Source organism: Cyanistes caeruleus, chromosome 5, assembly GCF_971803275.1.
Source record: "Cyanistes caeruleus chromosome 5, bCyaCae1.hap1.1, whole genome shotgun sequence".
Lineage (NCBI taxonomy): Eukaryota > Metazoa > Chordata > Aves > Passeriformes > Paridae > Cyanistes > Cyanistes caeruleus.
In genome coordinates, this window is record NC_141705.1 from 18886218 (window position 1) to 18910595 (window position 24378).

General features: G+C 36.2%; 1 protein-coding gene across 7 annotated transcripts in view; it reads left to right on the forward strand.

The window, feature by feature from the left end:
- STIM2 (stromal interaction molecule 2) overlaps positions 1-24378 on the forward strand; it is a 73291-nt gene that overhangs the window by 18967 nt on the left and 29946 nt on the right. The window lies entirely within an intron of this gene.

The following is a 24378-nucleotide window of genomic DNA, read 5'->3' on the forward strand; positions in this document are numbered from 1 at the left end:
ACATGTAAGAGCCTCTGAAAAGGATTCCATTGACTTCAGTGTATGAGCCTGTATTTTGTGTTTGCTGGGATTTTGTTCCAAGTCTGCATTTGAAGTAAAGGAATGTTTTGGTTTTGGTCTTATGAAGCTCCACTGCTGATAAGTTGTTTTACAGTGGTTTTACAGTGATAGTGTTGCAGGCAGGGGTTGGGGACCTGCAGCTGCAGCTTTAGAGGATATTAACCTTGTGACTGGTTTAACCTGACCTTGAAATGGGCTGTTTCTGCAGGAAGGGGTGCTCCTCCTTTGTACTTGTTGCTTTCTCTCTTCCCTTACCTATTCTGTGTGTTGTGCTGCTCACTTATTGTGTCTGGAGCTGGGCTGCTTGGGGGAATTGATTGAGCTGAAGGCTGGGGGTTTTTTCATTAGGATCAGGTCTTTGCTTCAGTTCAGTACACAGCAGCACAACAGTATCTTTTGAGGAGATAAAAGTGTTGGGGGAAACTACTATTTACCATTTTAGTGGAAGCCCACACGTGCCAAGTAAATAGCAATTGAGAAAGGTGCGTAAGGGGGACTTTGTTACTCAAAAAAAGCAATGTTTTACCCAGATGTTACCAACTATGAATCTGAAAAATAGCATTCAAAATTGATAAGGAAGTATTTCAGCTATCCATAATACTTGTAGAAATAGGCTTTTGGATTAGCACTAGAGCCATGATTTTAGTAGGGCTTCTTAAAGAGATTAGTTATTGTAGATAATAATAACTTAGCTTGCAGAAAAATTGGTGGTTTGGAATGAAGCTTTTGTTTTGGGAGTTAATTTGTTTGTTGCCTATTGATTTATTGTAAGAGTTTATATCTGAAAATTAAAAATCATGCTTGCCAGGCATGATTATTTACTTCTATAAAATGAAACTAGTGAAATGTGATTTTATTAATACAGGATAATAAGAACATGTCCCATTCTGATTGAGCTGTAGATGTTTGAAAGCTAAAAAACCCCACCTATCTGAACTCTTAATGCATCCAGTTGACTACTTTTAAACACTGTTATGAAAGAATCCGAGTAAAACTAGTTTGTTTTGTTTATTAAGTCAACATCCTAAGAAACTATGCATCTGTGATGTGTTATTCTTTTGCCTCTGAAGCACTCGGAAGCTTGTTTTATGTTGCCTCATGTCTGTTTATAGTATCCCATGAATAGTAGTCAAGGCTCTAATTTCTCTTGATGTTGAGGAGTGGCAAGACTTCCTTATTCCAACAGAGTGTTAGCTCTGTATGCGGTCTGGTCTGTGATCAGGTTCGCAGAAATTACTGTTATCTTACAAAACAGGGATGAACAATCACAGGAACCATGTTGTCTTACTGGAAAGAAAAAGGATGCAACTTCACAGTACTAGATGGTTACAGAGGGAGCATCAGAAATTATTGGAAGTTTGGTGTGTAGTGGGGTGATGAACTGGGACTCAATCTAAGCTGCTGTTGCTTGCAGAGATCTCTCAAAGTATTTCATGATACTGTGTGACAGGATGGTGGTGTTGAAATGCAAAAAAGTGATGTAGGGAGAGAAAAGAGGAAGGAGCTTGCTTTAGTGATTCTTGGAGTTGGTTTAACTGATTAAATGGATCTCTGATTAGCTGTTATACTTGAGAATTTTGGGAGTAATTGTGGCTTGTTCTTTGGAAAAAGCCTGGGTGTTGGTCAGGAAAGAATACTATGAATTATGGATACAGAGGAATAGAATATTCATCATTGTCACTTGAAAGGATATGTACAACTAGAAAATATACAGAAGCACACAGAATATTCTGTGTTGGAAGGGGTCTGGAGGGATCATCGAGTCCTGCCCCTAAGTAAATGACCCATACTGTGACTGAACCCACAACCTAGAGTCGTACTCTAACCAGCTGAGCTAAGATACTTGAATCAAACTTGCCAGTGCTTTTATATACATATTTTTGTGTAAGATAATCTAGTAGGTCTTTTAACACCAAAAAAAACTACTGCCCTGTGGCTGTAGTTTGTCAGAAGCTAAAGGCAGCTGCAATTTAGGCCTTCAGCCTGTCTTCTTCCTCATGCTGAGCTATTTCAATTTAATTGTTGGGTTCATTTTTTACTGGAATAACATGCTGAAATTATCTAAGCAAAGATTGAATGAACACTGGGCTGGTAACAAGGAAGGCCAAGAAGGTGGAAGGAGGGATGAAAAAGCACTGTGACAGCCAGATTGGTTTTGAGTCTTAGGAGGGAGATAGCAAGGGTGTGGTAAGACTCCTTGAAAAAATGAGTATTGTAGAGCAGGCAACTACAAGAAAACTGGTACTTATTTTCATGCTATGACAGCTGGAGGCATTAATTGTAAAGACAGCAGAATGTTTGAAAATAGATACATCTCTGCCCTGCTTCCCAGTTTCCAGGGTGAAGTGGGAGAACATGTCTGCATGGACAGGTATTATGGAGCTAGAAATCTCATTACAGTGGCTGTTTGGTAACAGAAAAATGTTGTTTTGGGGAAAAATTGTTGTTGCCATCACCTTCTGTACTGCATCATTTGCTGCTAAATAGTCCTTGGCTAGATTGAATTGGGTGGACACCTTTGATTAAGGGTGGCTATTTCATATGTTTTTGCTAATCTTCTGTGAAACTGCAAGGTATGATTGCGTTGTTTGAGCCAAAACAATTTCTCAGTATAGCTGCAATTTCAATTAGCTTTATTTTTTCTTTTTGTATAAATGTTTAAAGTGATTGCTGAAGTAGAAAGAATAAGGGTAAAATACTTAAAGGAGAATGTCATAATGTTGTAGTAAGCTGCATCATAATTTATGTGGGTAGTTTTTGGGAGGTGTAACTAATTTAGTGTTTTCAGTTTGAGGGCTGGCAAAATTTTTGCTGACATTGGCTCACTTTTAAATTTGATTTTATTGAACTGTGTTTCTGCTGTTGATTTGTATTGGTTTGCAGTCTTCTAACACTGGAATTTCTTTCCTGCCAGAAATTAGCAAAATTATAATGACTTTTTGGGTTTTGATTTTCTTTTATTGTACTTAATTTTCTGTGCCCAAGAGGCTGTCAGCAGCGCATTAATATTCTTACAAAAGCCAAAGAGCAAGACAGCCATTGCCTTGTTGCCCAAATTACTGTTTTTATTCTTTAAATATGAATATAATAGTTGATTATTCGTTTGAATAGATGTTTTTTATGATTTAGGAGAAAAGTTTTAAGAAGTGCTTCTTTAATTCTGGTCATTCATTGTTTGGTGCTGTATTTTTGGGGTCTGTGAAGTGCTTGAGATGACTTTAGGCAGAGAACTAAGCATACCAACTGAATAGAGTAACTGCTTAAAGACTAGATATTGTGGCTTGCTATATGTCTTTGGTCTTTTACCTTCAGATCTGACCATTTTAGGCAGCTGTAGGGTTTTAGGTGATAGTTATGATTTTACAGGTTGATCAATTAATTTTTGAAGATCATTCATCCAGATTGCTTAGGAAAATGGGCATTTGCTCTGTAGTTACTACCAGGCTACTCTTATTTGTAGGACACTGAAGGAACATTACTAACTTCTCAGACTTTGTGGCCTCTTGTATCTTTTTTTTTATTCAGTCCACCACCTGCCCAGTCCCCAAAGGTTTATAAGGGCTATTGGGATGAAAAGAATTGTTTCGCTGCTTCTCCTATGATTGTGAATACTTGAAGTGAAACTAGCTGGTCTTGTTTTGGGTTCTGCATTGGTAACTGGCTGTAGAAATGTTTCATGAATGTCTCTCCTTCAGTTTGCCTTCTTCAAAATTTTGTTAGTGTACACAAAACGAAAAGTGGAAGTGAAACACTCTGCTGGTAACAAGGACTTTTTGCACATAAAACTTAAGGGAAATATGATGTTTAAAGGAGTGAAAATTATGTTTGCTTTTCCAGGTCTGTGCTGTAGATTGAATGATCATAAAGGACAAGCTTTATTCTCCTATGTTAATGGGGAATGTAGTAAGAGTCTGGTTAGAAGCTGGAAAGGGGCATGTATTTAACTATCAAGACAGACATATAATTGTTTCTCTTAACAAGTTTTGCATTCAGAATTTTGAAGAAGACCGACTTAAATGTGAAATCCTTTGTTTCTTTCTGCACACAGATGAGAATTGGAAAAATCAGTGGTAAACCACTATGGAAAATGACATCTTGTGTCCTAGGATCAACTCGGAGGCTGCCATTTATATTACTGCTTGGGCATTTCAAAGCTCCTTTTGTTTGGCTAGGTAGTGAATTTGACCTCAGCACCTGACTACAGAACAGTCTGTATTGCGTAGAGCTAAAGCATATAAGGAATTTTTCCTAAAGTATTCTGCTTAACCTCAGAGTTGTTTAACACCTAGTGGCGAGGATATTTCCTGAATCTTAGCGTTAGTATGTGAACTAGAAGTAGGAAAAGGTGAATTATGACATTCATGCTGGTGTCAAGTACAGGTGGCAACACCAGTAACCAGTTCTCAATGTATTGCAGTGCTAGGGCAAGGTAGATGCTGCTCTTGTCCTGTGCATCTTGCCCAAGAGTTTTAAGTAGCTTGTAAAGTTTGCATGAATAATGAGCTGTTGTCTCTGACATGTTCACCTACTTTATGAAGTAGTCTCAACTGATAGTCTTGGATTTCTCACTTATGAATAATTTGAAACTGGCTACTTCTTTGGCCTATCTCAAGCTGCTGTTAAACAGAGACTACTTCAAAGTACAAGTTGGAGCTAAGCATAATCCCTTGATTTTGAAGGTTGTACTTTTCTGTCAGCAATTGAAATGGGTATGAGGTTTAATTGTAATGAAAAGCAACTTCAATATTTTATTCCTAACCTAGAAGATTTTAAAGACAGTGGGTATACCTAAATATCTGAATATGAGTTAAATCCTTCTATCAGAAATTACATTTTATTTTTGTTAAGGTGTCACCATCCAAAGGATTTCAGGCATCCTTCAGTTCTCTCTTGCTTGTTGTTCCTCTCAGAGGAAATAGGGAAATAAGGATTTGCATTTGACAGGGCAGGCAGAAAGCTTTGTTTTTGCAGTGCTGGGTGAAGCATTTGTGATGGTTACTGGTGGGGCACAGGGTCCAGAGTGGAGGAAAGCAGCCAGACCAGTAGCAGCTGTTACTTTTCACACTGGAAATATCCAGCAGTGAGCTTGCTTCCTTCTTGGCTTTTCTGAATGGCTGTTGTTCATGCCAAGGCCATTGTTGTTGTGCTGGGCTTTGAAAATGCAGCATCATTTGGGAGCTGCTGCTGTTTCAGACCATACTCATTTCAAGATGTGGTTGGAAAAGCCTATTTGGGTAGCATTTACTATGCAGTTTCCTGCTTCACCTAGTCATATTATTTGAACTTGTTGTTTAACAGTGTTGAGTTTGTGGGGCCCAGAGGTGTTGAAGTGCATACCCATGGTGTTGCTGACCAGAATCTTTAGGGATAAGAGTAATTTCATCTCTCTTGAGGTGTCAGCATCTGGGCTCCTTCTATAATAAACTAAAATTGTTTTGTTGTGAGATAGGAAATGCTGTGTGGGCATATGGACTTTGCCACTAAGTCTGCTCACCGTTTCAGATTTCTGTTGAGTGTGAAGATGACACTTAGTTCAGATATAGAGGAAAAGATATTGCTTTCCTGGCTTTATATGAGAACTGTTCTAAAAGCAGTGCTTTATTATGTTTAAGGATATATGTTTATATGTAAATTTAAATGTTTTTTGAGTCAGGTATTTTTGCCATATTTCTTTAATGTCTTTAAGTTTTTTGAATGCTACAGAATAATTCATTTGATGTTTATGTTTGCGCTGCTTACTAAGTGCACTTTAGTTTTGTTTTCACTGTTATTTAGTTTTAAAATGTTTCAGGATAAGGTTTCAGACAATCAGTAATACTGCCTAGGAAGCTACAGTTAATACATTACTCAGAAAAAGGGAAGTGGTGTTAACGCCTTCTCGTCATCTTTGATGGCCTTGTTAGCAATAATTTATTACTTTCAGGAGGTTTGAGACTTCCTAGTAGATGGTTTATTTACTAGAAAAGATAAATGCTTGAATTGACTTCAGCTTTTGAACTGTTTTACAAACTTCATCTGAGTTGCAGTGTAATGGAATTCTTTTTAAAATGTCTTATTTGTTGCATTTGCCTTGCCTTCTTCACCCCAACAAATCCTGCACATATTTTATATGTTCTGATTGTGTACCTCAAGCGTCCTTAACAGGCCTTCTCAACTCATTTGATTTACTTACTTTTTTTATCACTTATTTTTTGCTCCAAGTGAAGAATGGAACAGGAATACTAAAAGGTGAAGACAGAAGCATTTCTCTAATGCTAAACTTTTGATGCAGGAATTGTGTAGATATTGTAAAATGCTGGGTGCAAGAGTACATAACTGAAAATGCCACGTAGATTCTAGAAAGAATTTCACTGCTTTACTAGATCTTTTTTGGGGGGGACATATAAGATGCACAGCTGGTTTTAGACCCCTCTGCTGATGTTCATAAAGAGTGTCAGAAGTAAAGGGTAGACTGTCATCAGCCAACGTGGTTCTGAAAAGTCTTAGTAGATAAGACTGAAGCAGAGCTATTGAAAAAAGAACAATTCCACCTCTGCATTAATTGCATCAGGGAGCTTAAAGTTACACTTTGTACTTCATAGCAGAATGTTGTGCTAAATTAGAAATTGTGATACGCTCGCCCACAATTGTTCAGTATTGTGCAGCTGTGATTGGTTTAGTCACAGGCAGAATGCTGGGCTGCCCACTCTGCCTTTGAAGCTACCATAGCCCTGGAGGTGCTCTGAGTGGTTTATTACTGTTCATATTTTTTTTGCAGTCAGAAGGATGAGAGTTGTGGGCAGTGCCTTTTTTTTCCGATAGCATAGACTTGCTTTTGAAAGATATCAGAGAGACAGAGAAAACCCAGAATCTTCAAGAATTTCTGGTAACATAATTTGCAGCTTGTTAGAAGGCTACAGTTGTCCGGTGTTTGAGGATCTTTTAGAAGTTGTTGGGAATATCTGACAGGATTCTCCTGAGTGGCTGTTCACTTTTTTGGACTAATGTTGGAATCTGCAGGAGCCCTTGCCTTTTTTCTCTGGCTAATGCAAGTTGTAATAGATGAACATTTATGACATTTATGTCTAAGTTCTGTACTGTAATTCTGACCACAGCAAATGTGTTTCATGTAATTAGGGCTTCTAGAAATCTAGATCTTTATACACAAATATTTTAATAACTAAATATTTTTAGAAGATGTGAGGGTGAGTACTTGAGAAATTTGTTCTTAATAAATATGATGCACAGCCATTTATATTAGTTAAGGCTGTATTACTGTCTGAATTTATTTTGACTTTTTGTGATTTGTGCCAAATTATTGAATGCCTGTATCATTGAGTATATGCAGAAAGACTGTTTTATGCAGTGTGACAGCATTAATATCTCTGAACTGGGACCTTGCTTATGTGTAGTGGTGCTAGTAAGTAACTGAATGTTCCACAGATATGAAATATTCCATAATTGAAAGTAGCACAGTCAACTTTCAGCAAAAGTTATGTCAGAGTTAAATCTGCCATTCTTTCCATGCACCTGCTTGCTGCAGTGTGTGATGTCCCAACCAGCTGTCACTGTTGCCCAACCAGATTGTAGAAAGAGGAGAGTAGCTAAGGAGAGGTTGCCAGTCTTAGGAGTGTCCCACAGAAGATGGAGACTGACTGAGCATGGATAGAGCAAATAAGTAAAAGTTGCCAGTGGAATAAGGCATGGGTTGGGAAAAGCTCTGTCAAGGGAGGATAGCAAAGATTGTCAATGCTGAACAATCAGTTGTAAAAAATTTTGAGTCATTTTCTCATTTGATTAGGAAAAAACTCCTGGCCATTAATGGCATACTATCCTAAAGACATGCAGGTGTCAGATTTGTGTAGGGTTAAAGGGTTGCATGCACAGTTTCCAGCAGTAAACAAGTCAGAAAGCTGTGAAATGTTGCTTTGGATTATTCCTTGTCTCCCATTCTTTTGGTGTACTTGTTCATGTAAGTAAATAATACTTTTTAGCTGTATAAATTTTATAACTGTTTAAGAAACAATTATGAAGCAAAACAGAAATGCTAAATTAAGAAACATCTTTAATTATGTTCTTTATTTTTGTAGGAGAAATATGGTGATTTTGAAATTTTCCACTCTGAGGGTGCCTGACAGGTTACACTGTGTATTTTTTTATTCCACTCATGGCATATTCTTGCATACTTTCGTTACGTGCCTGGAAGTTCTTAGCTAATTCACTGACAAAGCACCTTTGTGTTTAGAGTAGGTTTACTTTTTTAAAAAACTTTAGTGGAATTTGTTTTAGTGTACACATGAGAACAGGTTGTCCCAAAATCATTAGTACTGAAAATATGCCACAAGAAACCCTAAAGGTTTTTTACTTAGCTGTACATAATTTAGCCTTACTTACAATTATTTGTTTTCTTCCAAAGATGTAGATGACAGACAAGGAGGATGCATGTATAATATTCTTCTGTTAACTCATTTTAAAGAAATGAATTAATGCAATCAAATTTTGGATGTAACTGTAGATCTTCACAGATTATCAAAATACTGTATTCAGTACAAAGTTGGGCATTATTTTTACTGCTTTCATAAAAGAATTAACTTACTTGAATTTCTACCGAGCATCTATTACTATCATCTGTTATTCAGAAACATTGCTAAAATTTCACTTCATGATAGGATAGAGGATTCAATTCCTGTGGGGTAAACTGTAACTAAAACATTTGCTTTTGTAAGCAAAAAGCCATATTTATTGTCCATGCTGGTGTAATGTAGAAATCCACGGAGGCTCTTTAGGGAGTTGTATTTTTTCCCAGAGACTGTTCTTTCAGACAAAAACTGATGCTATTCACAAATAGGATTTTAGACATGTTATTGTGTGCTTCTCCCCCTGAACTGGTCCATAAATAAATGGTTAAAACCTTGTTTAACAGCCTAATCATTACCTTGCAAATTAAGAGAAATAAATAGCTTATCTAATATCTTGAAAAAACCATCTGCCTGGGGCTTGAGAAAGGGTATTGCAGGAAGTCTAGCATACAGCAATTTAATATAATTCTTCCTAACAAAAAAATGATTACCAATCACCATGTGTCCTGAACTGTGAAGATGTGTTCCAGACTGCTTGATTTTTATTTTACCCAATATAAACATGGCTTTATGTTCCATCACGTGGATCTCACTTGGAAAAAAATTGGAGTCTTGGACATGATGATCAATAGAACTCGTTATTGTAATTGTGTATTAAGGCATTTATGTAAAGGCAGTTTGTCTCTAGGTTTTTTTTTAGCCTGTCCTTTTTGCTTGTGAAGACTTCCCTTTCTTCCTTTGCAATTATGCTCATTCTGTTTAGAGATGAGCAGAGCAATACACAGTACTCAAGCAGGGAAGGTGCAATTACCTCTGCTTTTCTCTGTTTAGCAACTTGTAATAGCTGCTTATTAAGCAAATAATTTAATGGAGTTAACACCAATTAGTAATCTTTCTGGTCAGAGGTTCTTAAAAACATTCCAGTATGTTTAATTGCCTCGGGTGACTTAGTGTGCCAGTCAGCAGTGGTCAGCTGTTCTGCCTCTTCCCCTCCACATCTCCTTCTGCAGCTCAGACTTGAATTTCTCTGCAAATTGTCATACATGGCGTTTTCTGCTAACATGTTTTCCTTTGCCAACAGCAAAATTCAGTAGGAAGGAAGAAGATTGTTATGCTCAGTGTCAGTTCTGCAACTGAAGTTGTAGGTCTCCAGCAGCAAAAAAAGGAAGTCAGTGTTTGTTTCAGGCATAAACTCATTATAAACCTCTGAGTACAAAAGAAGTGTTCCATACATTGTGTTCAATATTTCTCTGATGTATTTGTATCCTGTCTCTGAAAATTGTCTTTTGTTTGGTTTTACATGTTGTACTGTCTCTTCTATTGAGTACAACAGCTTATGAAAAGGCTTTTGTATGATCTACTGACTGTTGAATTTGTCTATAGGTAAAATACAGTTTACCTTCAAGAGACAAAGTCAACATTTTTCACAGAATTGAATGTAGCTGTTTTTCTCCTAGAACATATTTATGCAATATTTATTATATTGATGAGGGAGAGAAAAGGCACTCTGTTAGGCTGAGTTTAAAAAGGCCCATTATTGGGGGGAGGGATTATTTTCCCATATTTGGTAAATATGTTATGTTAAATAGCAAACAATTGGAGGACATTGTGTCAGGAATGTTGGCTCCGTGTGACCAAGCATTCCTGTGGATCCAAACAAGGCAAAATTTTCCTTATTTCTGCCAAAATATTTCACATATCAAATGATCAATGGTATCACATTTTTTGGGAGGCAACTCCTATTAAGTAGCAACACTTTATTTATGTATTATGCATATTTATGCATGCACCTTCTTTGGTAATGTTGCTTAATTCTAGTGAGTTACTGTATCTCCAAATGAATATGTAATTACGGAGATATTATTTTTTTTTTTAAGTTTCAACACATTTCTTTTCTCTCTCTTTTTCCCTAACAGAAGGGAAAGGATTTTCCTGGCTGTGAATAGAGCGTACAAAACCACAGGCTGGTAGTTGATTACGTTCACTTTGCGAGTCCTGCCTGAGGCATGTGCAAGATGAGTTAAATATTTGCATCCATACAGAAAATCTCAAAACTGACTTATGAAATTGTCTTTCTGTTATCTTCCTGATTACTTAATGACGCACCAAAGGCTGCAGCTTCAGCTTGTGCTGCACTTGGTGCTCCTGTTTTGGGCTTTGATTGGAGTAGGGACGATGCTCATGAGAAGAGGGAGGTTTTTGAGTTAGTTCAGAGTCTCAGAGGTGACAGGAAGACACAGTGCAGCAGGCATGGCTGTATGATTGACCTGATTTCCTTGTTTCTGCTTGAAGTCTCTCTGAGGTGTGGCTTCTATCAGCCACATCTTCATGTGGGTGGGTAATTTGCTATACTGCAGAAACAGATTAATCAGACTCATGTGCAGTGTGCAGGCAGAGCAGCATACAGGTGGCACTCGTAGGTTTGGATCAGGATAATAGGGTCAGTGAACAAATTCTAACTGGCATTTTTTGAAGGAAAAACGTAACATGAAACTGTTGCCCAGGTTTGTTCTTTTTAAGCTGCCATCTGGCTTATTTTCAACAAGGTAGAAAACTATTCTCAAAAACTGTTCCTCCCTTCTGGGTTTCACTGGATTACTGCAGGTGTTTTTCATATGTAGGTCAATGGGCCTGTGCTCAGGTATTGTTATATGAACTTGGCATATATTGATGTGGTTTATTATATACCAATACATATGGGAATAAAAATAAAATACTGTGAGAAAATGTAAATCTTCAGATCCCATTTGTATCAAGATCCTACTTGTCTTCATTTTAATTTTTTGTAGTTGCTTGTGCTTTGTTTTCCTCTATTTTTTATTTAGCAAGTATATACACTCTTCTTTGTGCTCACATGTGTACTTTTTTTTGTGCATATGTAGAAGTATACAATTCTGACAAATGCTGATCTAATTTGAAAAGTGCAAGAAGTGGATGTTAGAGCATATAAAATCCTTTTATGCAAGTCCTTACCCTCTTGCTCTGTTTTTTTGGAGCCATTTCAAATAGGCCTCCAGCTAGAAAGCTCTTTCAGGTAAGAAAAGCATGTGCTTGTGTTTATTAAAGGAGTTTTTTATAGAAATGTATATGAAGTCGAATATGCTAGAGAGTAGGTAGGAATTAGCTGTTACTTATTTTTAGAATAAAATGAATGCTGGCTTTTAGAATAAAAAGCTGTGAAAATTCATGTTCTGGAGATAGTTATTTCATTTGTCACCTCATTGGTCTGCATTTATGGAATTACTTATTCTTGTTTGGCCTGGAAAGGCACGTGTAAATGATGGCAAAAGGAGTGATTCATTTAAAGGCGGTGCTTTGGTAGCATCATATATTGCACTTTTAGTAAAGTAGATTTTTTATTGTGTCTGCATGTATTTGCAAAATTGTATTGCAATTTGAAAAATTGTACTTGACTTTTAATTTTCCTTTTATTAAAGTTGTGGGGGTTTTGTGTTTTCACTTGTTTGACAGTTTGTGTAAATTTTTGGTTATCTGTACTTGGAATAGTATATACTGAATTTTTGCCTGAGTCTAGTGCTCTTGCAGTTCTGCCTTTGGCTTTTAATAGTGGTGTGATATTTATTTTAATTACCAAGCTAAAGGAATTCTATTTATCAGGTTTTAATACAACAGATAAACCTTTGTAAGGGATCAGTAAATCAATAACCATGTGGTCTTGTATCAAACAAGGGAATTTAAGGAACACAGCTGTTAAAGTTTGTTTGTTGTAACTTATGTGTTGTGTCCCAAGTATAAGTAAGTTTGTGTTTTTCTGTTGAAATAATTACACTTCTTGGGAAAAAAATAATAAAGCAGTTAGTGCAGAGATGAAATTTTACTGCCAATAATTTATATTATCTGCTGACTTCTGTATTCTCAAAACCTGTAGATTTAAAAGCCCAATGAAACTTGCAGTTGTTTACACTAATGCATTTAGTAAACTTACGCAATGTTTGTTGCATTGATTTCTCTGTTAGTTTGTTGCTGAGACTGATTAAGTACTGTTACTTAAAAATGTTAATAGTTTTACTCTGCTTACTAGGTAAGCTACTCCTGGCAAGTGTGAGACACAAGGTTTTGGTTGATTGCATTAAATACTACCTTTGGGCAATGCCCAAGTTCAGTGTGCAGTTCCATGGAACAGCTGATGCTGTTCAGAAGAGGTTGGAATTATTTTCAGTGTTCTTTTTTTTTTGCACCTTCTGTAACGTGTTACTGTGGGTAGCTACAAACAAATGAGCTCTTAGTTGAGTATTTTTCAAATTAAGGTAGAAATTTTTTGAGTTTAAGAACAGAAGTCTGCTGGGATCAATGTGGGTTTTTCAGCATGTTGGTTGCATTAATTCTGTATATCAATTCCACTTTATCTGATTTTCTAGCTTCTCTTTATTAGTGCACTTCATATATGTAATCATTTCTACAGCTTCCCAATCAAAATATGAATAAAGTCGAAGGTTATCCAGGGTTGCAAATAATTTTTGCAATGCACTGAATGTTTTTTTGTAAGGTGCTTTTGTTACACTGCTCTTAAGCAGATCAATAAAACAGCTGATTTACTATCTTGTCTCTTTTTCTACTATTTCCATACTCTTCTTTTTCCCTTCCCCCTGCTTTTGACTGCAACTTAGCTAACAGCATCTTGAATCTTATTTTTGATCACGACTGCAGTTGTAGTGCAGTGACTTACGTAACACTTTTTCGTTAATTACTTTTTTGGCTTGTAAAAACATTTTGAAAAAAACCCTATCTTTTCTTCCATTCTTCTTCTGCACATGAAAATTGCTAATTCTTCTCAAAATATTTTAAAACTTGGTAAATGTCATAAAACTTTTTAATGTATTAATCCCCAGAGAATCTCAGATGTCTCAATTATTAAATCACTGAAAGCAAAGTTGAGGCTTCTTACCAAAACAACGTGGAATTTTACTGGAACTTTAGAAAACTAGAGGTGTCAGAGAGTTTCTTAGCTGTAGCTATGGGACAAGTGTGTAGACTTTTGCTATAGATCTTTTAAAAGTGTGGGTTATCATTTATCTGGGGCTAGACCTGGCCATGAAAGTAGGTTTTTAGTTTTTTGCCTTTATAAGGTTGTGCATACAAGATGTTTCCTTGTTCAAAAAGCAGCTAAGAACTGCAAGATGCAGAGCAATTTTATACAACATAGTGTAGCTTTACAGAAATCCTCATTCTTGTACGAACATGCCTGCTTTTGTTGAGATGAATTCTTTCTTCTGGATGATTATTGCCCTCTTTTCAAGCTCTTGGCTTCTACAGGCATACCAATTCTTGACACTCTGTTCTCTTAGCATGCCTTGAATTCCACTGCAACTCGTCTCTCTTCATGATATACAATGTATTGATTCTACTTGATGTGATGGTAAAAACATACAGATTTTTCCTAAGCAGTGGTTAGGAGAAGTTTATTTATATGCATGAATGAATACAGACATTCAGAAATTGAATTTCTGACATGCCTGGATGGAAGACTTTAATAACTTGATACCTCCTTCTTTAAATAAATCTAAAGAATACCAAATTTAAATTTTAGAGAAGAAAGGAAGGACAAATTGAGAACTTAATTGATTATTACTAACCTAGTAGGAGGGTGGGTCAGTAGCATAGTCTGGTGTAGGTTGTGTGTAGTGTTATCATAGGTAAAGGAAGTGAGAAAAACCTGCATCTGCTTACAATATGGTGAGTGTACTAAAGCTTTCAATTTACAATGATGCTACTTAGAAATAAACTATTAAAGCTATGGTTTTCAAAGTTGGGTTCTCTTTTCATGATAGCCTGATCTTTGTCACATATGCAAATACTGCTGTTCTTTGGTCTGTTTCCAGTGTGCTTTCTCTAGAGAGAATTTTTGAATAGGAATGAAATTTTTCTAAGCATGTTCCCCTAGTTTGAATATTTTTTTTTTTGTAGTGTTAACTGAGTAAGTTTAAAAATATTTTAGAGGCCACATTATCTGGCTTTGGTTTGACTTGAAAATTTCACTTGCATGAAGAGAACTTCAGAAAATGTTTTAAATGTCAGAAAAGGATTTTTTAATGTTTCTCTGTTTTCATAGTAACTGGAAACTTTTTCAAGTGTTACCTTATATGTGTTAATTAAAATTTCAGTAAAGGAATTAAATTAATGAAGGGAGAAAACTATTTCCTTTTTTGTTTGGTAGAGCAAATAGAGAATGTAGCATATTGTTAGGGGCAGTAAGGCATAAATATGCTACCCATTTGCTGGTATCAGCTGTATGTCAGTTTTGCTCAGTATTTTTCAGTAATACAAAATGGAAGAACACTGTTCCCCTGCCCACAGCAGATGACTTGGTATAAAAATTGCTTTAAAATTGTTAAAGACAGAAAGGATTTAAAGCAAAGATTTATAGCCTACAAATCACGGTGTTGGTATAGAAAATATTAAAACATTTCTGCTGGTTGACAGATGTGACTGACATGGAATAATTTTTTGGATGTCAACTTTGTCGGGTATTGCTTTTCGGGCATGAGAACAGATCCTGGAGATAAACCCTGGAGTATCTCTGTTCCTTATATCTGATTAAATCAAATTACAAGGCAGTATAGTACTACCAAACATATTTCTCAGAGATGTGAATGAAGAAATTCAGATGTGTTTTATTGCCTATGAAGGCCATAGCCCAGCAACAGGACACCTAACAAAACAAGACAGAAACCTCAACATACTTGAAAACAATTCTGATTTATTGAAAGTGGTTTTTTTCTATGTATTCTACTTGTAGTGTATTTCTGTGGGAAGCAGAGTCACCTTTCTTGTGAAATTAACTTCCTGTGGTTTTTGAAAATAGAGTCTAATTGAATGTGTTCAAGTAGAATTAATCTTTCATGGTTCTTGTTTATTTTTGTTTATGTTAAACAACAGACAAATGGCTTTTTTAACTTTAGGAAGTTGCTTCCTTTTTGATATTGAAAATGATGGACTGCCTGTATGTGTTGATACTTGATACATTAAGAGGAGGTAATGTAGTGGCAACACTTGTCTGTTGCAGTTTGACTTGGTGCCTATTTTCCTACTACTGTCTGGTGGGGAAAGTAAATAGCAACAGAACCTTTGGTAATGCAGTGCAGGAGATACAGATCCATTTGCAGTATGTGTCCAGGAGAGTTAAAAAAAAAATCTAGAATATTATTTTTTGTGCTTTAGTATTTTCAAATATATGATAGAGATGAATCAGTGTTAGTATGTGAATTCTTACGTGACAAAACTACATACTAAAATTTTATGTTTAAATAAATAATACATATAAATGTCAAAAAGTACTTGTAATGAATCTCAGAAGTAAAAGTGTCATCATCTGGAAAAAGCACACTGCCTTTCATTTCTTCTTGTCTTTTCCCAGTGTGTGTCAGGAAGATACAATGATTTAAATTCAGTAGATTATATATCATTTAATGTTATTGGTTACCTTTAAAGATATCTGATATCAATGTTCTTTTGCAACTGGTTATAACCTCAATTTTCACAGTCTTAATTACTAAAAGATCTTTATACTTTCTTTCTCTTTCCTTTGAGCTTTCCCTAAGTATGTCTGTTTCTTCTCTTGGGAAAGCTGTCCTCTTGTCTGCCAATAATAAAAATTTTAAAAAGCCCCTAAGGAAAGCAAAACACTCCCAAACACAAACCCATTTGGATTTGTGTAGCCAAGTGTCATAGTTTGTCAGCTTTGGGACAGATTCTGTTATGCTGCTTTTTTTATAGCCTTGTGTATTTAGCTCTTAATGCACGTTCTGGCGCCAGGGTTTTGGAAAAGGGTCAAAAAACCTGGAGCTTAAATGAAGGCACAGCATAAATTAGAGCAGTGTTTGGGGCACTTAGCAGACACCTTGAGCTTGCTGGTGTGTGTTTGTCTGAAGTGGAGTCTGTCAGGGTCTGCTGTTCATGTTGTGGACCGACTGCTGCCCAAGTGGGCGATGCCTGAGATGAGACTTCTCTAGGCTCATGGGGAGGGCCTTGGAGAAAGGACAGATTGTGAGCTTTCTGGCAGTGGTGTTTGAAACTCTCTGTGAGATGTTGTGGAGAGGTTTTTTTTGAGTTTGCTATTACTTCGTCTCCTGCTGTAGTGTTGCAAACACTGTACACTGTAGTTTTTTTGGTTTTGTAAGGCTACAAAATACACTCCAAAAAAACCTTGGAAAAAATCCCACTTGATAGTTGCTAACTGCAAAAAGTTGTCTAGGACACATTCTTCTCCTGTACTGCCTAGTAGGGAAAGCCAGGATGTAAAAAATGAGGTGGAGTTAGGGAAAGCCAGGATGTAAAAAATGAGGTGGAGTTTTCCACCCAAGCAGCATGGTTGTTGTTCCATTCCATTTTTCAGTGCCTTGGTCCCCTGCCGTGCTGCTGGCTGCATTCAGTTGTAGCGTAGGTGTGTCAGCACCAGGGCTGAGCAGCAGTGCCCTGGCTGTACAGGGCATCTCTGCTTCTGCCTGGGTTTCTTCTTCCTCCCCTGCACCTTTGCTGTCAAAAGTGTTTGTGCAGATGCATAAAGAACAAATTCAGACAGAATGTTTCCCAGTCCTTCCTGTGGCAGGACTGTACAAATATGTTTGTGTTGGTCCCAGGAAGGAGATAGTACAGGGACAGAAATGAACAGCAGGGCCATGAGCAATTAGAAATCCTTTTAGCATTAGTCTTTGGCTTATTCTGCCTTAGAGCATATGTGGAATTATTCACTTGGCTCTTCCTTGAATCCCAAATACGCTGATACTGTTGGGGAGCAGCTGACAGTGTTTGAAGCTGTACAAGTAGTATTTGTACAAGGTGTCCTGTTCAAGCAAATGTAGAGTTTCTGTTACTGTTTTCTTCTGTATGCAATGACTTGAGGTTTTTCTCGAGGTGGAATAGTACTACTTTAAACTTTTATGCAAATTTTATCTAACTCATTTTGATGCCAAGAGCCATGTGTTTGTAGCATGGACTTCTTGTTAAATAATCAGTCTGTGCTAAATCTAACACGATAGAGTTTATTCTGGATTTTGGAGTTCTTGTTTAATTACTGAGTTTCCTCTTTTTCTACTGTGAGTGATTCCACTACATGACTTTATGCATGGAGTATATGCTCAGTGTGTACTCATTGTGTAAGAACTGCCTTCTATATTATTCACCACTTTGACAGCTATGAAATATGTACTGGAAAAGTACACCATTTGCTACTGTTTTTATGGGCCCAGAAATACATTTGCTAGAGTGGTATCAGCCAACATGTATCTAAGATATGTGCGGCTATGGTTTATTCTAACATTCTGATAATTGTACATTTTACTATCTGTGCTGAGTTTGAGAAACCTTTTATCATTATGCTATCTCCCAAGATGCATGGCTATTTAATTCTTAAAGTTTTTTTTTTCTTTATAAAATTGGGATTTTTAAAAGGCTCTTTAAATCTAATTTCCATCAAATAAGCCAAGGTGAACTGAGACACCATAAGTAGATTTGTCAGCCTGGTTTATCACTTGGTGAAATTCATCATGAGAAAAATATTTAGCAGCATATTAGTAGGAGCAAAACTGCCAGTTATGCAATCTGGAGTTGGAGTGCTAACAGCAGAGCAGTTCACGTAAGCTTCTGGAAGTAGGATAGTCCTTAACTAGCCAACTATCTGTACTACTAAATTTTCACAAAAGCTAATGGGACTGTTGAAAGAAAATGATATTATTACATACTTAAAATTACTGATATGTCACATGGGGCTATAAGGAAGTGTTTCATTATGGTTTTGTTAAATAAAGTGATTTTATGCATTCAGTGCCTTTCTATTTCCAAAAGTATAAACACAGGCTGGCAAATTTAATACTCAAATGCTAGAATCCTAACAGATTGTCTGGTAAGAAAAAAGCGCCCTGGTGCTTTGTTTTAATCTTCCTTGATTGTAAGTACTACGTTACATCTTTTTAATACAGGTTTCAGTTGTATAATTCTGATATTATCTCTTAAAGTATAAATACATCTTGACAACATGTTGTTACAGGAACTGTGAGGGAACTGATGATGCTACAGATGGTGCTCACAGAGGATTAAATTTGATTCCTTGGTTGGAACAGTTAATAATATGCGTACTAGATCAGATGGTGTAGAAGAGTGAAGTAATTCAGTAATGCCAGCAATGTCATGCTTACATGCCTGATTCATGGATATAGGATATGATTATGAATCACATGTGAAAACAAATATATCAGAGGAAACACTGACACGATTTAAATTTTAAGTTTAAAGATATATACGTATAAAATTTTATATGAAAATAATGAATTTGACTTCAATAAACTCTTAATTTTAGAAAATTTCAGTTTATTTGTCTGAAAGTATCAGATTTTTTTTTTTTAAATATTAAATCCACATCTATAAAACTGTCTATGCTTTTCATTAAAATTAAAAAAAAAATAAAAATAAAGTGCTAAAATCCTTTTCTCCAGTGCTTCCCTGACTTCCCCCTTTTCAGTCTTGGAAGCTGTGAAATACCTTTTCAGTATGAAAAAATCTGTGAATTTTTAACATCAGCCATATTATCATGGTTGCTGTATTTTGCAGACACTCTATTCCAAAAAGGAATTTAGTAGTTCATGCTCCTTCTAGCTCTTGAGCCATACTTGGATAGAAATTACTACACTCAGTATTGATTATATAGGCTTTCAACATGCATCTGGAGATCAGGCTTCCAGGATAATGTTTTAATAAAGATGAAATTCTAAGCAAGAAAATGGGGTTTTAGTAAGAAAATGGTTGCCAGCAAGTTTGCTTTCAAAATCACATGGACATGTTATCAGACATTTGAAGGTCACCTGTATATATCACTTTTCTCATTTCCTGACCAAATTAAGGAAGTGGCTTAAATGCTGTGCTCTTTCTTAAGAGCTGACAAATTCTTGGGCAGATTAAAGTATATAATCAAGGATATACTGCATCTTTTCCAGCTTCCTGCTGTTAGAAAAGGGAGAAAGTTGTCAGAAGACTGGTGAAGAACCAGTCAGGCCTAAAATACACAGGAAAGTTTAGAAGTGTGTTGTTATATGTGCTTGGATGTGTGTTATGTCTTGTCACCAAGTACATATGAGTACAAATGTGTAACTTTTTTTATCAGATTAATTAATGTTCTATTGATAAATGAACTCAAAATTCACTAAATCCTTTTATCATAGAAGTACAAGTAAGGTTAGAAAGAGGAAAAAACAGGATTTTAGGGGCTTGCGTAAGATGCATCTCCCAGTTTCCTCTCGTCCTGCTTTGTTAGGGTTGGCAGGAGTTCCTCTTCTAAATCAGTCTACTTTGACCATTGTATACAATAATTGTCGAACTTCCTCTTCCCTTCAAACTGTGTAATTGCTCAGGGAGGGTGTGGGAAGGAGATGGAAAAGCCATGAACTCATCTTCTTGATTTTTATTTAGTCAGAGAGGGCAGCATTGTAATTTTAATAATTAATTTCCTATCAGTCTAAATGAAGTATTTATACTGAAATTTTCATCTTGACAGAATGATCCTTGGCATGACCAACATATTCAACCCCCCTTTTAAAGCACTGCTTTAAATAGTTGCTTTTAATGCAGTTATATTAAAGCAAAATTATTTTGCCATCAAATCTAATTCTCTAGGGAATTCCTGTCATATATTTTCCTTTGAGTTGCTGTTTATCTGTATGAAGTTCATAAATATTTTTCTGATATAGTTTGTGATGTTTTGAATGTCTTAACAAGTGATCAGAAAATTAAGTGCTTGCTACTTCTTTTGAAGCTTTTATCTTGGAAAGATTAGAAAAGCTTTAATAAACTTGTCTTAACACTTGATTTTGTTAATAACAATATTTGACTGAATTTCTACTTAAAATACACTAATCTCACTGATATTCTTTTTTTTTTTTTTTCCTGGTGTATAGAGAATGAAGTTCAGAATTAGACAGCTTTTTTGTGGGTGTGGAGAAAGCAGAGTTGAGCTAGTGATGTTTTAAGAAAAAAGCAAAGCCTTGCTTGCCTCATCAGGTTTATGTGTGGGGGAAAGAATCTAATTGATCTGTACACATTAAAAGGTACTGAAAAAACAGTATAAATGGACACTTTTCAATAGTGACAAAATCAGATTTGAATCACTCAATGGAAAATTGCTTCTTATGTATTGAAGCTGTAATGATTTGTTTTAAGGCTGTTTGAAATGTCATTTTTTTACTGAAGGTGTTTAGTGTATTTCGAAAGAATCATGACCGTTTTCATTCAGCTTATCTGCAAATAGTTTGGGGCTTTTGTTGATTTTCGTTTTGTTTTTTTTTTTCTGTTAAACTGCAGTGTTACCAGTCACTAAACATTACACATGTATTCAGGAACAAGTGCTTCAGATACCAGACTTAACTGTCAGGAGTTTAATTTATGAATTTAATTACTGTTATTGCATGAGTTTATAGAAGTCACCTGAATTTCTAATACAGAGCAATGGAAAAGCCTACTGTGAAACATTTTCAAAATCTTTGGGGACAACAACGTTCTGAATTTCCTTTCCTGCTGCACCCCTTCCCCTTGCCCTTCTGTCATGACTATTATTGCATTTTCCTCTTCAGGAAGCTCATTTAAGTAACATCACTGTTGTGGTTAGAAGATAAGGTATTCTACACTTTTTGTCAAAATTTTGTCTGGTGGTTTTTTTTTTTTTTCCCAGTTTTTTTAAAATGTTTTTAGTGGAAAGATGTGCTACAATGATGAACTTCTGTTTAAATAATTAAAGTGAAAAATAATGTCACAAATTACTTTGTCAAGTTAACTGTTAGATGCTACTCAGCCTACTTGCCATATGGAGGAGTTTAATTATTAAGAGTGGGAGTGATTTGCTTTGGGAGCTTTTAATTGAAAGATTAAAAGAAGCTCACTCTGAGGCTGTCTCAAGCATTTGAAGATTTTAGTGACACCTTATGTAAGGATTTAACATAAAAACATGTTTGTCTTTACTGTGAATAAATTTATTTTGAACATCAGGTGAAATTCTTGAAAACCCTTTCTTTTCAGTATTTTCATTAAACCCTGCCGACACTCCAGGTTGTACTCAGGTCTTCAAAAATTGTTGTTCTTTTAAAGATTTTTTTGCCTTGAAAGGTGTCATTGAATTGATTAAGGAACTGCAATATATTAACATTCATGTAAAACAGAAATGTGAGGAAATAGGAATCCCAGTTAGGTAAATATTCATCTGGCAGGGGATTGGACATATTGTGGGCCTCCTTTGTGTCTGGAAAATGCAAAGAAATCCACTTCTGTCATCATGGCATACTGAAGCATAGCTATTTTAAGATGAGAGTACGTACTTAGGAAGCTGATGCTTTATAGTGCTTGCCTTTTCTGTGAGGCTTCCCTTTATCCCATATGGCTTTTTAGGAATGAGGAATCATAAACCTAGCACAACATGGTACACTTCTGAATTCAGCAGTAGAATACAGGCATGGAAACCCTGCAGGCTTCCATAGGACTGCCATATGTTACTATAAAAAACATGCTTTTCTTTCTTAGTAAATGCTGAACATCCTCACAGAACAGAAATGATGCGTGGTAGTCAGTCTCTTGAAATAACTCCCAACTGCTACGTTGCTTTGAGTGAACCAATGGGAAAATTTAAAGGCATTTCAGTTTTAGGTTTGGAAGTATCTACCTAATTCCAGGTACTTATGAAAAATCATGAAGCTTCTGTGTGTCCCTGTATTCTTACAAAGGCTCTTTCAGGCATTGGAAAGTTCCAGACTGCAGTTGTGAACACCTGGTTGGAGTCTTTCTGTCAGGCTTGGCACAGCCATGGCTCCAGTGTCTGTATGCAAAAGGTGGTGTGTGAGAGAATTGCAGGCTTATTCCCCTTTAGTTGGTTTGTCAGTCCTTTTTTATTCTGAAGTCTGTAACATTTGCAGCTATTTAGGAAGAAGCAAATATAAGATGGATGAAAGACTATGAGGTACATATACCCTTTTGCTTTGGAGCCTCTTCTGATGGTGTATTCCTAAATAAATTTCAGGGGCTTTTCTGAGATAAGCACTTGAAGATAAAGGTGTAATTAATTTTCCTTACTGGCTTTTATTGACAATGTCACATTTTAACTTCTGTTGTCTTTAGGAAATCGAATAAAGAGCTGTAATTCTAAGGTTGAGGGGAATTTCAAACTGAAATTCTTTTTGCAGTCTCACCTTATTTTTGTCTCACTGAAGAAAACTGAAGTGGGGGAAAGGAGGGGTGGGGAGAAAGGGTGTGAAGTGTTATTTTCCCTTCATCTATAAATACAAAGTTTGCTCTATCCTGGGTTGGGTAACTGCTTGGCGCATCATCAGACTGTCTCCTATGGATTGGAGAGGACTGCCCCCCTTGCCTTAGAGCTGGGAGGCAGCTACTGCCTCAAGGCAGGAAGAATGTTTGTTTCAAAATCCTTTGAAACAGTTTTGAGCCACGAGTCTGACATTTAGTTTTTTAGGAGAAAATTCCTTCCTTATTTCTTCCAGTATTTCTGAAACTTCCTTACTTCTGAGCAACATGAAAAATATAATATAATAATTTATATTATAAAATAACTTGTGCCTGGAGTGATATCTGCTGTGCTTTTATGCCTCTTTCCCACCTTGTCTCTTTTGTTTCCTTTGCTAATTCTGTGCTTTTCATTGAAGGAAAGCTCAAATTGGTTCACTCTGTGAGTGAATTTATCATATCTGTTCTTTCCTGTGGTGATGATTTTGGACTAAGTGTATTTATGACAACACCAGACTAGGATGGAGAAATTGGTCTAGACATTAAATTAGGCTTGTACTTGAAGTACAAGAGAAGATTTGGAATCCCAGAGCATCTTCAATAGTGTTGATTCAAAGTAAAAAAATATCAACTAGTCTCATGATTTGTTGTGGGGCTTCTGCGCTGTATTTATCGTGTTTGCTGTGTCTTGAGACTTTTTGTCTTGGCTTTTATCTTAAAAACTTCCCAGACATCAGTTAAGTAACCATACTCCATCTAGTATTAATTTGAATTGTTTTTGCCATGCAATTGAGGCAAAGTACTGCATGATAGCATGTTCTGCAGAACTACAGATGATTAAATTTCCATCAGCTGTTTTTTGGATTTAGTAGGGCTCCATAGGTATGCTTGTGAAATGCTTTTCACTTATTCTTTAGGTTGTGGCTTTGTAGTTTGTTTTGAGATTGGTCATCCCCTCCCTCAGAGAACAGTGTTGTCAGTCTAAATGCTTAATTTTTTCAGATGAAAACAAGCTTGAAATTAAATCTGGGTTCTCTTTAGAGCGGGTTAATTTTTATTACAGTTGATGTGTGGTCCTACTTTGTTTGGCAGTCCCAAAAAGAGCAATTGGCACTCTATCGGCTCTTGAGAGAGAGATCAAGTGTTCTTGGAGCCAGCACATGGGACATTTGAAGCACAAGCAGCCTGTTTACTTCTCTCAAGAAAAGCCATAGCTCTTTAATGTGCCTTCATGCTTAAATATCCTAAAAAGGCATATTTAAGATAAATACCCTGATTAAGGGACTGATCAGCCTCTGGTGTGAGAAAATGTACTCTGAGAAAACCTTTTTGATTTGAAAACTGGGCTGTCAGCTGAACAAAATGAAAAAACATTTGAGAAGGTGCTTGCAAACTGAGCACATGTATCTGAAATTTAATTCCATATTATAATAGAATTAAGTACAATTTAAACAAGTTTTGTGTGTTTGAGGGATCTGTTTATGTTCTGACAATTAGGCTTTCTTCTAACAAGCTACGGTGTAGATCAAAA